This window comes from Pteropus medius, unplaced genomic scaffold (genome assembly GCF_902729225.1).
Source record: "Pteropus medius unplaced genomic scaffold, Ma_sr-lr_union100, whole genome shotgun sequence".
NCBI lineage: Eukaryota > Metazoa > Chordata > Mammalia > Chiroptera > Pteropodidae > Pteropus > Pteropus medius.
In genome coordinates this window covers 11355121-11372197 of record NW_024350325.1, presented here as the reverse complement: position 1 = coordinate 11372197, position 17077 = coordinate 11355121, and the positions used below count along the sequence as shown (strand labels likewise).

The 17077-nt window shown below is 39.2% G+C and overlaps 1 pseudogene; it reads right to left on the bottom strand.

The window, feature by feature from the left end:
* Positions 1–16223: 16223 nt before the first annotated feature.
* On the bottom strand, positions 16224–16341 carry LOC120583948 (uncharacterized; annotated as a pseudogene).
* Positions 16342–17077: the final 736 nt, after the last annotated feature.

The following is a 17077-nucleotide window of genomic DNA, read 5'->3' as shown; positions in this document are numbered from 1 at the left end:
ACCCTTGAATCATGGTTTCACCTCCTAGGAGATACATATATGGTCCATTTTCTTCTGAATTTTTTATTGTATTATTTTATTTTATTATTTGTAATTTTATCAACCTCTTTATTATTTTTTACTATCTTATTATTCAAAATATTTTACCCGTTTTATGTTACAAATTAAATGTTCGAATAATTGAGGTTATTTTCAATTTTTACTTGTGCATTTGATGTGTGTCTGGATGGGTGGCACTGGGCATACTTAAAATAAAGAAAAATAAATTACTCTGAGATGTGACAGTATACGTATTTGCTCAAGAGTGAATGGCAAAGATCTGCTTTTCATTTTTACAGTATTCCATAAGACATATGGTAAACCATGCTAGGTGATTTTTATTTAAAGTCAGTCATGCCGAATGCATAACTTAAAGGCACATGCCGACAGTCAGACAGCTGCTCTCCGTGGGAACAAGAGCATTCTCATTCCTGGGATGTCATTACTGATATTGGAAGAACGATCTGAAGTTTCCAGAGGGATTGCCAGTTACCAATACAAAACTCAACCAAGCATGGTGGAAACCAGAGGCAACAGCAACCTCAGTGTAACATTCTGACCTTCAGAGCTCAAGGCTGCAGGTAAGATGATCTGGGGTTGAGAGCCCCAAATTGCCTTTCCATTTTTTCTCCCCTCCTTCTCACAGTCTATCTTTGTCAGAGAAGTCAACAGTAGATGTCTCAAGTGGATAATTGACGATTTTAGCATCTTTCTTAGTTCCTCATTTTTCCTGTTAGTTTTCTGATTATGTCTCAGGCAACTATATTTGCCTGTGGGGCTACAGAAGTGTCTGCAAAGGCAAGTGTGGGAAGAAGGAAGGGCTTGAGGGGGACTTGTCTGTACAGCCTATACAGCTTAGAGATGACAAGTGTCTGGAAACCCTTGAGGTCAGGAAATGCAGTGCAGCTCAGTACAGGACGTGCCTCACACATGCATCTAACTTAGGTTCATTAAACTGTGCTCAGCAAAAAGAGAGACAGAGGCAGGGAAGCAGGGAGCAGGAAATGTACTTTGTATAAAGCCCATTACTGTACACTCTACATTATTGTATGCATTAGTAAAAGTTTATACATGAGTATTACTCTACAGGTTTATGGATGCAAACCACATATATTGCCATCTGCTCTAGAATAAGTGGCTTTCCATAGTAATTTTGAGTGTACTCAATCTTTGCCTCGCATACTGACTTTAGAGGCTTATCTCCAAAAAAAAAGATGCTATTCCAAATTTTAAATATAAAAGGTAGTTTAAGTATGCTAATTAGTAGAACTGTTAACTCAGAAAACATTAAACTGAAGGACCCAGGGTTCAGCTGAATAATGGATGTCAGGTACCCAAGGGTCTGAGTTGCAGACATTAAACAGAAGAAAAAGAAGAGTAAGTGGTGGCCTGAAGTAGGGCATCAGTAGACACTGGAGCTGAAATTATATTAGCTATTCAAAAAAAAAAAAAAAAAAACCAAGGAGTTTACAATGTGCGATTTGTCTTGGCCAAGTGCTAGAACAGGGCAGTAATACAAAATTCAGAGTGCAGAGCAGATTCTCAGAAGAAAGAAGTTAAAACAGATTGTTCACATACCACACACACCCCCGCCCCACCCTCCTTGTCATGATCATCGTCCTTGTCGTCGATATTTACTGAGTGTCTCCTCATGCCTGACAGAGGATACTGTGGACCATGTCCACGTTTGGTTTCAAGGAACTAAACAGCTCAAATCACAAGGGAGTTTATTGTAGAAAATTTACAAGTACAGCCAGGCCTCAGGTGAACTGGGAGGCTGTCAGGCAGTGAACTCGCTGCTTCTTTGAGGCCACATCATTTCTCAATTCTTACTAATTTCCCCTTCTCTGCAGACTAGCTTCCATGCTCACTGACCACTCACCATGACTAATTTGGCCAGTCCTGAAGTGGAGGCCTCCATCACCAAATCTAGATGACCTCCCAACTTTGGAGACCAGTGCTAAGTGAGTCCCTGGTGTCCTGTGTCTCTTAGTTGAAATTCTTCAAAGAAAGAATAAGGGGAGAGGACGAAAAGCAATTGATCATTTCATGGGTCAGGGGTACACTCTTGCACTCTGTGATTAGAGCACAGTTAGGGCAAAAAATACAAAAGCAACCATGCTGTCTCCCTCTTCAGATGGGGCTGCAGGTGGAAGGGAGTGGAAAATAACCTGGAAGGGGAGTTTGGGCTGGGCAGCAGGGCAGTAGACTAATACTGCCATTAGAGCCAATAATGGAGGGAATTTAAGTGAACTACCAATAGTGCCCAAAACTAAGGAAGTTATGAGACACCTCCTAAAATGAATGAATTGGTGCTTTCAGCCCACTCAATAATAAAAACTAATATTTATTGACATTCCTAAACACGAATGTCCATGGTTTTTAATCTTTTCCCATGTTCTAAGCACTGTGTAAGTACTAATAGGCATTTCTGCATTTAACACCCACACTCTATGAGGTGAGTACTATTATTAACCCCAATTTACAGATAAGGAAACTGAGGCTCAGAGAGGCTAATGAACTTGCCCAAAATTGCAGAGCTAGTAAGTGGCAAAGCAGGGACATAAACCCAGAGTTCAATTACCTAACTTCATAATTTCTAATGTTAATTTCCTTTTATTTGGCCTAATTTCTTTGAGGGCTTACATAACAGAAATAAAATAAACTTTACAGTTTTTTTCTACAGTGTTCTCTAAAATGTTCCTAAAACAAAATTTCATCATTTATATTTCAGGTTCTCTAATAATTTGTGTCACAAAGTTCTTCATAATATTCAACTAAATTTCCAGAAGGCTTTTAAAACTTACATCTTCAATATCATTAGCAAACAGTTACCTGATCATCTGAATTACACAGACACCTGTCCAGGTGCAGAAGATACAGAAGAGTGGGAGGGTCAAGATCCTGTCCTCCGTACAATATTCTGTCAGGCACTAATGTCCTCATTTCTGCAGAGAAATCACTGCTGCTCCTTCAGCCCTTCCTTCCAGTCATTTAATCGTGTTCATTTTCCTTCTCTGGATTTTCTTCAAATCCCTTTTCAATCATTTCTTCTCATTTAAGAGGTGAGGCCAGAAAGAATGTGAAATTCTAGGAGAGGCCTGACAGAGGCTGGTCAGTGTGGGAGAGTCAGCTCCAAGTTTCCTCATGCTGGGTGCTTGTTTATGAATTCCAAGGCTACAAGATTGCCTTTTCCTTAGTAAAACAACCAACTTAATATTTAGCTTGCATACTACTAAGGGCAAGTTTTTCTTTATTCCAGTTTGTACATTGCCAGAAACTTCTTGGCCTGTTTTGATGGTCTTATTTTCATTCCCATGTTAATTTCCCAGCCCTATCTCCATTATTCTGCATCCTGTTTTTATATCATTTGCTTTTACTAACTGGCCAGAAACACTTTTTATTTTAATTCCTTGTTTTATTTTTTTTCTTTCTTGCCATAGACTATTTGCATTTTGAAGGATTTTTAGAAATAATTAGTTCTTTCTAGTCCTTTGCCATAAGCTAGGACTCATGGTTGCCCAGTTTATCTTTAAAAAGCTACAAGAATAAAATGATCTCAGTTTCTTTCAGTAAGAGGCGAACAGTTTAGGAGAGGGAAGTCTGTAATGCACCAGGCACTGGATTCAATCCTTTAACTACATATTGTCATTAATTTCTTGAAATATCCTGTTGATATGGGCTTTATCACTATCATTTTAGAGATGAAGAAGCTAAAATTCAGAGAGATTTAAGTTTCTTATCTAAGGCCACATTATTAACAAAAAGTAGAGTGAGAATTTCTACCCTATTCTGGCAATTTTCAAAAGTTCCTCCTTTTAAATCTTTTCCTACGTTTACATTTTCTCAGTGTCAAAACATTTCTCTTTGCTCAGCCTTTTTTTTTTTTATCCTAATTACATCAGGTAAATCATTGCACCTCCTTATATTCATTTTCTCATCTTCAAATCCCTTTTCAATCATTAATTTCTTGAAATATCCTGTTGATATGGGCTTTCTCACTATCATTTTAAATAAGGATAATAATATTTATCTTACCTGCCTCACTGGTAAGGATCAATGTAAAAGTACTTCAGAAAATATATAGTCTAAACAAGTGCAAGTTATTATTATAGTTGTTATACTAATCTTAAGCACTGTCCAGTGTGGGGTTCAGAAAACCACTCCTAGGAATCTGAGGCTCCTTGCATGAGCAAAGAAATGGATTTGTTATACGAGATATATAACTCTCATAAAACATCTAAACTTTATTGGTTAGGATGTTTTCCACTGCTAGTAATAGAACACTGATTCAACTGCCATAAATAACCAGACTATTATTCACATAGTAGGAAGTTTGAAGATAGGGCAGCTCCAAGGTTAGTTAACTCATGGCTCCTTGACATCATCTGTGAGCAAAGTTCCTCCTGTCTTTCAGCTCTACTATTAACAGGTTGGCTCATTCAAGCTGGCTCATTTCAGAAAAGCAAGATGGTACCTCATGCAAACACCTACCTCCAGCAGAAGAAGCTAAAAGTGTCTGCCTCTTCCTGGTAGTCTTATTTTATAACCAAAATTATATGTTTGCCAGCAAACATTTCTTCACATCTTACCGGGCAAAAATACACCACGTGCTCTTGCCTAAACCAATGCCTAGAAGGGAGATGAGATGACCATGATTGTCTTACTGAAAACAAGGCTATGAGAGGGGGTTCAAATTATCCAAATAAAACCAGGGTTCTGTTAATAAGAATGAAAGGGAAAATAGCTGTTGGTAAACAACCAACAATGTCTGCCATAGAAAACTAATTAGTCAATTGGCTATGATTGATTCCACTCTCTACAAGTCTGAGAGGATCTCTAAAAGAAAAGCAAGCCCAATATTTAATCCTCCTCTCTACCCCCACTTGCATTTAATTTCAACCCAATCCTAGCTTAGAGTATTCCATTTCATTTTATATTCACAGACTAAAGAGCCTTTTTCTGCCTCCCTGGGTCTCTCTTTCACTTTCTCTATATTTTGGATACAGCTTGTACTAATCAGTGACAAATGCTAAAGGGCTACTTAATGTTTTCTTTTCTGGGCTTTACCAAGTGAAACAGAGAAAAACCCTAAGATGAGGAGGCTCTTCAAGAGGCCTTAATTAAACTAAGCTGCAAATTTCCCCATGTCTCCTTTCCAAAACACATCACCCTCGACAAGACAAATATCTACAACACAACCACTGTTGTTATCTTCCCAACAGATATAGTTTCTGATGAACAATATCCCTCCTATATTCTAGAAAGAGAAGACACTTGTTCCAAATGAGCAGCTTGGAGTTACTTAGTGTGGGGGCATCTCTGGATTTAGTTAAGTGGTCTGTGAATCTCAATGACTGGTATATTCCAGGAGAGAAGCTCTAGCATTCCAGATGAGCCTGGAGGTTAATTATATCAGTAATCACTATTCAGAAATAATTATCAGGTTGTACACTCACAGATTCTGAGTCTCAACTCAAGGATATTTTTAGCTTTGGAGTCCACTGGCTTTTCCTGTCTTTCTCTACCTCTGTTTACCCTAAAATTAACATTAATCAACTTTTGGCTCCAAGCACACTATGTTTCTACTGTATAATTATAATGAGTTTCCTAATAATGTATTTTTTAAAGTTCGACCTTAAATCCCCAGCTTCTATCTCTGAGTCAAGGTTAGCATATGCCACAGTGTGTTAATCCAGCTCTGGGGCCTATGGATACTTAATGAGCCTCCAGCGCCCCTGCCCCCATTATTTGTGGTAACAGACACAGAAATCACCATAGCCCACACTTGTGGCAACATTCTTCCAATGGAGCTCAGGGGAATATATTTAGGCTTTGTGTTATAGGGAAGTTATATGACACAAAAGCAATAATATTTCAATTATTGCCACTTAGAGACCACCAAAATAGTTATAAGCAGAGACAGACAAGCTTGCATGTCTAGTCGTTTTCTAAACATTTTAAAAACCACACTAAAACCTCAAACTAGATGTCATTCCTCAGCTTTCTGATGCTAACTCTTGTGAACATGGTTAGCAGAGTCTCAAAACACTGGTAAGAAAATTTCTTTTCCTCTGGGCAAGAGAAAAAACTGGAGATGCTGCGTAACTTTTACCATTGGGTGGGCATCGCTCTTCCTTGCACCAAAAGATAAATTCAGTAATGGAATTGGCTTCACAGGTATACATGGTTAGAAAAATAATAATGAAGAAGTTTCTTGTAATCAAAAATTGGAACTCTAAGAGCTTGTGTTCAAGGTTTAGCACTATTAAGAAATGCTAAGTCCCCGAGCTCCTTTTATTTAATTTATAAAAAATGATTCAGATTGCTAATAATACTGAAGACATACTTCCCTATCCATATGTTTTTATTTTTCCAGTTTTATTGAGATATAATTGACATATAACAATCTTCTAACTCTTTTCCAAGGCTACTACAGTCATATCTCTAACATGGTTACTGAAACATCAGGCAATCGGCCAAAAAATCAGAGCTCATCATTCTCTGGATCACCCATGGATTATAGACAAATCAAGTGAAACTCACATAGGAAGAAAAACCCCCTCCTAGTGATGAAGGTGGCTTCTAAGGTCACTCTTTCTCCTGACTCAATGTGGCTGACCCAATATAACCAAAGCCACCTAGACTGGCCCAAAGTTCCAAATGTCAAATACTACTTAAAAATACCCAGCACTGATCTACCCAGAATAAATACTCTACCTTTCAAATCCTCTGATCCCAGGCCAATTATTCATTTTAGTACTAAATTTACCTCCTGTTCACCCCAACCTTATATTATCTTACAGTAAAATATGGAAATCAGAAATTGGTGTTCTAATTCTGAAGCGAGTAAAAAATTGTATACATATTAGACACGGACATAAGAGGAAACTCTTGTTAAACACACAGTCCAGGAATAGAAGCACTAGTTTGAAAAGATGAAAGTCATATTTTAAGATCCTTATTTTGGGGACTTCCGGTCAAGATGGCGAAGTAGGTAAAAGCTATGTTTGCTTCCTCCCATGACCACATCAAAATTACAACTAAATTATAGAACAACCACTCTTGAGAACCACCTGAAATTTAACTGAACAAAATTCCTATAACTAAAGATCTGAAGAAGAAGCCCTGATAAGACTAGTAAGAGGGACGGAGACACAAAACAGGTTGGTCCCACACCTCATGTGTGGTAGTTAAGAATCAGTAGGGATATCTTGGCTACAGTAGTTCCCCATGAGGAGCAAGCCCAGCCCCACACTGGGCTTCCCAGTCCAGACCACCAGTACCAGGAAGAGGAGTCTCCAAAAAATCTGGCTGTGAAAATCAGCAGCGATTCCATCTGCTGAAGTCCCAGGAGTTCCTCTTAAAGGGTCCACACATGGACATATTAGCTGAAGACTCACTGGGTCTGAGCTCCAGTGCTGGAACGGTATCTTGAAAAGCTCCAGGAACATACGGGGAAAAACTAAATTGTCTGGCTTCAGGCCTAGGGCTGGAGAGGCAGATCTCTCTAGGACTAAACTGCTGGCTGGTGCCATTGTTCTCTTGTTGGGCCCTTTTCCACCAAGCCTGCAGGTGGAGGCAGGCACCAAATCTGAGTCTCCATCAAACTTGCCCCACCCTGGTGATTTCCTGAGAACCTGCCCTACCCAACCTGCACTACCCAACCTGCACACAGACCAGCCTGAACCTCTTTCAGTGGCTGTTCCTCACAAGCTGCTGGACTCAGCCCACTTGAGGACTTTCTTAAAATCTCTCAAAGGTCCACAAACCCTAAACAAGCAGAGGGTGGCCTCGGCATGCCCTGTACCTCTTGCTAAGCAGCCCCTAGAACTACTGGCAGTAGGCCTTGTTCACAGCTTAACCTTTCCCTGGCACCTACAAGCACAGCACAGACAGTGACCAACTTTGTAGCTCCTTCTAGTGGCCTTAAGCCGCACACAGGCAGCAGCTGTCCTGGGACTTTCCCAAGAGGCCCCAGAATCAGCACATCCAGTGGCTGGCTTCAGACCACACCAATTAGCTCCAAAAGTGGCATGTCCAAAGGATGGACTCAGCAGGCACCAGAGCCCCACTACAGCAAATCCCACTCTGTAGGGTAGACTTGCCACTATAGCTCATCCACTATAGTCATGGCCAGTCCTCACATCCAGTCAGCCTGAGAGTCAATCCTATCCACAGATATGCTAATAACAATCAAGGCTCAACTACAACAAGAGGGCACATACAACCCATGCAATAGAATACTGTTGAAACACCTGGCTCAGGTAACCAGGGAGATTGCACTATTGGGCCCCACAGGACACCTACAATGTAAGGCGACTCGGCCAAGACTGAAAGATATAGAAAATCTACCAAGACTGAAAGATATAGAAAATCTACCTAATACATAGAAACATACATACAGAGGCAGCCAAAATGAGGAAACAAGAAAACATGTCCCAAATGAAAGAATAGAACAAAACTCCAGAAAAAGAATAAACAAAATGGAGGCAAGCAATCTATTAGATACAGAGTTCAAAACACTGGTTATAAGAATGTTCAATGAACTTAGAGGAAGAATAGATGAAATCGGTGAGAACTTTAACAAAGAAATAGAAACCATAAAAAAGAACCAATCAGAAATAAAGAATACAGTAATTGAAATGAAGAATATTTTAGGTGGAATAACAACAGATTAGATGAAGCAGAGAATTGAATTAGCAATCTGGAAGATGAGGTAGCATAAAACACCAATTCAGAACAGCAAATAGAAAAAATAATTTTAAAAAATGAGGATAGTTTAAGGGACATTTGTGACAACTTCAAGTGTAACAACATTTACATTATAGGAATAGCAGAAGGAAAAGAGAGAGAGTAAGGAATTGAAAACCTACTTGAAGAAATAATACCAAGAAACTTCCCTAACTTGGCAAAGGAAATAGACACACAAGTGCAAAGAGTCCCAAACACGATGAACCCAAAGAGGCCAACACCAAGACACATCATAATTAAAATGCCAAAGGTTAAAGACAAACAGAGAATCTTAAAAGCAGTAAGAGAAAAGCAGTCAGTTACCTACAAAGAAGCTCCCATAAGACTGTCAGCTGATTCCTCAAGACATTTTGCAGGCCAGAAGGGATTGACATGAAATATTCAAAGTGATGGAAGGCAAAAGACTCACAACCAAGACTACCCAGCAAAACTATCATTTAGAATCAAGAGAGATAAGAGCTTCCCCAACAAGAAAAAGCTAAAGGAGTTCATCACAACCAAACCAGAATTACAAGAAATGTTGGAGAGACTTCTTTAAGAAGAAAAAATGTAGAGAGAAAATATGAATAATAAAATGACAATAACTACACACCCATCAATAATTACTTTAAATGTAAATGGGTTAAATGTTCCAATCAAAAGACATAGGGTGACTGAATGGAAAAGAATACAAGATATATATATAGATATAGATATACTGTGTACAAGGGACTCACTTCAGATTGGAAGTAAAGAGATGGAAAAAAGATATCTCATGCAAATGAAAACAAACAAAACAAAATCTGGAGTAGTAATATTTATATCAAACAAAATAGACTTTTTAAAAAGGCTGTAACAAAAGTAAAGAAGGACATTTCATATACAATAGCCAAGATATGAAAGTAACCTAAGAGTCCATTGATAGATGATTGGATAAAAAAGATGTGATATATACATACACTGGAATATTACTCGGCCACAAAAAAGAATGAAATCTTATCATTTACAACAACATGGGTGGACCTAGACTTGAGGGTATTATGCTAAGTAAAATAAGCCAGACAGAGAAAGACAAACCATATGATTTTGTTTATATGTAGAATCTAAGAAAAATAAATAAATAAAATAAATGAAAAATCAAAACTGAAACAAACTCATAGATACAGAGAACAACAAACTGATGGTTGCCAAACAGGAGGGGGTTTAGAGGCCGGGATGAAAAAGGTGAAGGGATAAAGAAGTACAAACTGGCAGTCACATAATAATTACAGGGATATAAAGTATAGCTTAAGGAATATAGTCAATATTATTATAATAACTATGTGTGTGCCATGTGGGTACTATACTTATAGGGGGAATCACTTTGTAAGTTATATAAATGTCCAGCTACTATACCGAACACCTGAAACTAATATAATATTGAATGTCAACTACAATTTAAAAATTTTTTAAAAATTAGAAATTCTTATTTGAAGATGTAACTTGCCCACACTTAGACTTGTACTACCTTCTACTTTTTTTCTCCTATTAAGGGAGAAAGAAATAATTAAATACAGAACTCTCCTTCCTTCTCAGGAGAGAAAGAACCAGAGAAATTCAATAGTTTAAAAGACTTGATTTTATAAGCCCAGCTGTCCTTTATTTTTCTGTGTTCAGTCTCATCTTGAATGGCTTTCTGTACACCTCTCTCCAGGAAGAATGTTATTAAACGAACCACAGAGATGGGCCTCGTCCTGCTCCTAATGGAATGTCTGCATATATGGGTCGCTTTTCTGCCAAGCATTTGAAAATGTGCCTATGAAGAAGGCATTATTTATGGAATAATTTGAAGCATTATCTCCACTGTAACTCTTTCCCTTAGCAATCACCTCCTCCTCTAGAGAGGGAACTCCTAGGGTGAGAAGTGTTCAGCCAAGGTCCATCTAGCTTTACTTTTCGCAAAGCTCACCCTATTCTCTCACTAATCTAACTGCCTTTGGAAAGCTACTCACTTACTGCTTGGCAGCTCCCTCCCTATGACCTGGGCTACACTGAGACAGAGGCAAACAAGCCTGGGCTTGCCTTTTGCTGCACTGAGAGAATAGCACTGACAGTTCAGACTCAATCATATATGCCTCGGAACTGCCCAAAGGCCGCTTCCACAAGGCAAGAGACAACAATGATTGCCAGAGTCTCTTAGTCTAACGAAGGCAGGACGTCACACAGACTTGTTCTGTACTCTCAGTGGTGCCACAGTTAGATACTTGGCAAAGGCGGTGGAGAAAAATAAAGCCAGAACACTCTGTGCCAGAAATTCTTTGAGAGTAATTATCTCACAGGTCAGTCAGAAATGCCAAACAAACCGCTCCAGGACAGATGTCGCTGATTCCTAAGGTTCTGTCTCCCCCCTCCCCACTTTGTTCCAGCTGAGCCAAGCAAATATGCCCTCACCCAATTATTTTCCTTCTTTTCTACTTTATCCCTTATCTCAATTACCATCCCAAAATAGGCCCAACAAACGAAGAAGGGGTTAGAACCACAATGGTCAACATCATACTTAATAATAACAATTATGTAATTATACATATCTCATATAATAATATGTAATTACCCAATAATTACTATTAAACAGTGTAGTGGTGGCCACTGAGGTTCCAAAACCCTTTAATTATTGTTATAGCTGAAAATGAAGCAGAAGATTATTTTCTGACATTGTTTCTGTGTATCACAGACACTCCTCTTTTGAGCTCCTAAGTGTCTATTTATTTATGTTTTCATTCTTGAGCTGACAGGGAAATTGAGACCTTAGAAGTTAGGGCTTAGAACTTTGATTTCCTAAGCATTTTACTTACAAATCTTCTAAGTATTTATTTTCTCCTTCATCTCTAAGTTCAGACAGTATCTAGAGAAGCTCCTTCACGGGGAAAAGTCACATCAAAATGGGTAGAATGAGATCATCCCCAACTTCCTTTCAGCTTGCTTTGAGATACCCAGGAAACAAGCTACGGATAACTCTTGGGTAGAATTAAAACAAAGTCCTCAGTTATAATGACTTTATAGTCTTAGGCAACTGAATCTCTCTAATCTGATATGTGCTCTCCTGTGAAAGAAAGCAAATACTAAATTTCAACTTTTCTTTGCTGGTTTCCAACTTAGAGACATCTTTTCTGCAGGTGGATAAGTGGTGGGGATATCATGATAGTATAAGAATTTAATTTTGAAAGTTTTTTATGATAAAATTGACACCAAAAAAGTGAACTATTTGGCTCAAAACTATACTGCAAACTTCCAAGCCCCATCTTTGCCCCTGTTTCCCAGATGGAAAGTTGATCACCAGAACATTTATCTCTGAGTCTTCAAGCTAAAACAAAACAAAACAAAATTCCTTTTCCTGGTTTGAGACTCAATTATCTTGCTTCTTTAGTGGTCCCTGATTTTTAAGGCAGCATAATGAGCTTAAAGTCAGCCCCATACCTATAGTCTAAGAGATTATTAGTAAATGAGATCAGGTAGACTAAGGCAAATGAGGCTATGTGAATTAATTTTCTTCAAACTAAATTCACCATAAGATGATTTTTGTAAAAAGAGGCACAGCTTCATTTACCAACTACCTCTAAGGGGCTGATTCTTTTAGCAGATAATAATACTCTAAAGTATCCTCTAAACTTGAGGAATACTACATGCAGATAATAGAATATGGAATATAAAATAGTTTTTGAGGTCTTTACAGCACTCTGCTTGTTAGTCTTGGAGGACTTTGTAAACACAAAACATAATTTATGACAAATGCCTGAGTACTCTGTGTAGGACTCATTCCTACTCCACACTGAAAAACAAATGGTGTAGCTCTTTTCTTTCATGTGTTTTACTCTTTTATGTTACCCCTATTCTCTGACGCAAAGTCACCTTGTGCCTTACAGGTTGGACAGTGACACAGAATTCTCAGTGTCCATCTGGGTAGGTGACTGAAGCAGGCCCTGTCCATCATTCCGTGCCCACAGAGCAGCTGAGCTTGCCAGATCCCAACTTGAGCCTCAGTATCAAGTCTGCATCTCGAGGAGTGAGGGTAGAAATATCCTGAGCCTTAGAGCAAGTGAGGGCAATCCCCTGCTCAGGACCTTTTGATGGATTTCCAGTGTTTGCAGAAAGAAAACTGAGCTTACTGCATCCTAGAAGGCCCTCTTTGAATGGTCTCTCCAGTGTCATCAGACAGCACTCTTAACACAATCAAGACATCCGCAGACACTAGACTTTGAGCTTTTCCCTGCTTTAGCATTTTTACATACTCCTGGAATGTTCTTCTCCTCACTCTTTCTCAAGCTACCTCTTACTCATCCTCAGGGTTTCAACTTGAAAGTTATTTCCTTAAAGAGGCTTCCCAAGAAACCATCCCATCTGAGTATGTGTCTGGGTGTATATAACTGTGAACTGTCCTAACAGCACTTTAATAAGTTATTGAAAAGATAAATTAAAAATTTACAAACTTTTTGGCCCACTTTTTCCCCATTTGATTGTGTCATGAGAAGAGAGAGCTAGTGTTTTGTTTCTTCTTATTTACTCAACGTTGGGCATGTAGTAATTTATAAGTAAGTATAGAATAAATAAGTGAATTCAGGAGATACAATGACTGGAATATCTAGACACATCCTACAAGCCACCTTAGGAAATCAGCAAAGAGGAGCTAATGCAAGGAAATAAGCACACTAGGCATATGAGAGTTGAGCTCCAGATCATCTAGCCCCAATGTACAGAACAACATACCCAGACTTTGTCCCACACCTCTTGCTACCACCATAATGACTGGGGTAGTTGGCCCAATGTAGTATCTGAAGGGAAGGCCAAAGACCTTGGATTCCCTAGTATAGTACTCACTTCAAATGTTTAGCACTTTGTTCTCAGAAGCTATCAAAAAGTACTGGAAATGCTAATTTTCTAGCAACTATACTACATCTTCCAGTATCTCTTACACCGAGAGACCAGGGGGAGGGAGGAAAGGAATCCTTATGAATCATAAATCTCTATTTTTGGTTTAGAAACTATGAGCAAAAAGCTTGTATGTATGTTAACCTCAAAAGTTAGGGAGGTGTTCCAAAACATCCTTCCTTCCCTCCATGACCTACTGCAAGTATGTAATTTACTATTTTATTTATAGCATCTTTGTAACTGTGTTTTTAATCTTTACTAAAGCTTAGGGATAACAGGTTCCATAAATTTACTACCTGCTGTATGCAGCTGTAATTATACAAACTTCTTGGAAACTCTTGTTCTTTAAAACTTCATTCCACTCTGTGCCTCTTTCTCTGATAATCTGTTTATCAGGTAGGGAAGATATTATTTGTCCTTTTCTCCCTCCCTCCCCACTCATCATCTTAGCACTATTTCTTTGACTCTCGTGTGTTCTGTAGCTTATTTATGGCCAGATCCTTTCTTTACTGACTTGCTTTACAAAGAAACATTCAGGAGTATATGGTTTCCTTCACTGATGCTGAGAGGCCCTCTCTACTCAAAGGGGTATCTAGGCCAGCAGTGTCAGCATCATTTAGGACTTGTTAGAAATGCAGAATTCCAGGCCCCACCCGTTTCTGAGTCAGAATCTGTATTTTAATAAGAATAGTAGGTGACATTTTTGCACATTAAAGTTTAGGAGCTGCTCTAGAGAATCTTCATCTCTGGTCTCAAGATCCCTTCCTAGTGTCCCCCACTTCACCCCACCCACTGCCTCACCAACAGACCATTCCTTTACACTGCAGCTGGCTGGCTTCTGTGACCCAGCCTTATCCCAACTTAGACTTGAAAGAGCTCAGGAGGCTTCATGACTCTTGGCTCCCAGGAAATGAGGGTATCAGAGCCATCAATAGGAAATAGCAGCTGCCTTTTGCACCTAAACACGTAAGTTTTATGAGCTACCACGTGACCTAGGAGGTAAAGACCAGAGATACTGCTAAACATCCTACAATGCACAAGACAGCCCCCACAACAAAGAACAATCCAATCCCAAATTTTCATCATTCTAAAGCTGAGAAATCCTGCTCTGAATTAAAGTTCCTATGGCATTTACCTCAGTAGCCTTTACCATAAAGCAGTATCATCCACCCTCCTCACTGTCTTCCATTTCCCTTCACGGGGGTTCTCAAACACCCTTATCCCTTTATCCCAATCGAGAGTTTCAGGCCTTTCTGGAATAACCTGGCTGTTGGTTTCCTGCTGGCCATAGGGTAGTGGGTGTTTACCTCATGACTAGAACAGTGTGGCAGGTACAGGGAGAGCCACAAAAGCAGATTTGTACCAGCGTTATCAATGAGGCTGCCATTTTAGAGAAAAGAAAATGCACAAAGATTCCAGCCATAAGCTCCAGTATAGTCCTAATTCTTTCTGTCTTTTCTCTCTCTTAGCTGTTCTGAGGAGTCTGAGCCCCCAGCCTTATCCTCTGGGTAACTAACTGTTCAGCCATCTGCATAACTAGCACCAGAAACTGAGCTCTTTCTTACTTCTTGCATTGATGGCTCTCTCCTCCCTATCACAATCTTTCTCTGATCCCAAACTTCCAGGTTCTGTTCTCATAGAGTCCTTGTATCTCTCCCTAAACATGGGCTTATTCAAGCTCATCCCACTTGAACATACCAAAAGATTCTATTGACATCCAGCCCTTCTTAGGACATCTGCGATTAACTTCACGACTACTTAAAATTTTACACTGTTAATATAAATATTGAATAATGTGAGAAGAGGTGGGTCTTTTCTCATGCATATTTAAACTTTAGCTTAAAACAATGACACCGTCTATTATTCCCAAAGAGTAAACTGAAGAATACATAAACAGGACAATGATGAAACATTTCTTCATAGTCAAGAGGAATAAAAGTACACTTGAAATAATGTGCTTAAAAATTAACAAATGCACAAAGGAGTCTATGACTGCTAGAGAGTTGATTTTACCAATTTTACCAAACAAGAGGGTGCTTTATATGAACCATGAAGATCTGGGACCCATTCACTCTTTCTTCTGGTTGGATACTGAAGGTCATGGAGTCCAGGGATGTACAGGGCAGGCTCCAGTCAAGTCTTCATCCTTTTAAATGCTTATGGGATATTGTGGAGGGCAAAACCCGACACGCCCAGCAAACAGAACCTCCCACACACATGCCCATTCCTTTTAATAGCAGAGTTTTGGGTGCTACTTTCTGTTTTCTGGTTTCATTTCTATTTTTTTCTATTTTTTTTTTTTAAGGCTCGTAAACATCTAAGCAAAATTATCTGGTCTCAGATAGTTGAGGGAGGGTGATCTAGTCTTGATCTACCTCTGATATCAGTAGGCTTTAGTTACTATCCTTGCCTTCTTTGTGGTAGTATTAGGAACATTTTTTTGTTGTTTTGTTTTTTGTTTTTTGTTTTTAGGTGAAGCAACCCTTGGTTGACCTCATAGATTGCAAGGACCTTGTCAGCTTACAATCCCTTATTTTTTTTATTTTTTACACCTACAGCACCTGGTCTTCCTAGGTGGTCTCCCATCCAAGTACTAACCAGGCCCAACTCTGCTTAGCTTCCAAGATCAGATGGGATCGGGCTTGTTCAAGGTAGCTGGCCATAGACCAGCAACACTATTTTATAGATTAGCATAGTGAGTACTCTTACTCTATGTACTTTCCTTTTAATTTCTGCAGACTCTACCCTTTTTCCACAAAGCCCACGTGTCTCACAAAAAGCTGACGCCATCACCAGCCCCAAGAGCAGACACTAATCAGTCTAGCATAAGACAGGTAGCCCTACATCTCTTGCCAGGGATTGGTTCTGGATCTCAAGCTTTAGTAGCAGCACAAGACATTCCCCTGGTAATAGTTACTGGTGCCAAGGCAGGACAAGACCTAAACTGGCCCTATCATACTGAAATGAAGGAGTTTTCGTCTATGAATGAAGAGAGAGCTTCTCCTTTCCCCAACCCCAGGGAAGCATGAAGCCCTAATTTTTACTGGTAGTCATCGAACGACCTTGAAAAAAATAAGAAGGAAACCAATGCCAAGGACATAGGTCAGAAAAACACTAATAACTGGATCCTGTTAACAAAGAGTCATCAAATCAAGCAATCCTGAAGTGTGTTCTACCTACTTGCTGTAAGAGATGTTACACCTCCTGATCGTTTGCATAAGGTTTTCTCTTAGAGCCCAGAGTATCTTAACTAATCATTATTCCACCTCAGGAGAACTTAGGGCCCTATGAAAGAGGCACCACACTTTTCTTTCCAGGAGGTTCGATAATTCACTGACATTTTTTTTCCACCTTAAACTACTTCCAGAAACAACTCCTTAGCCCACCACAGCAATCAAAAAGC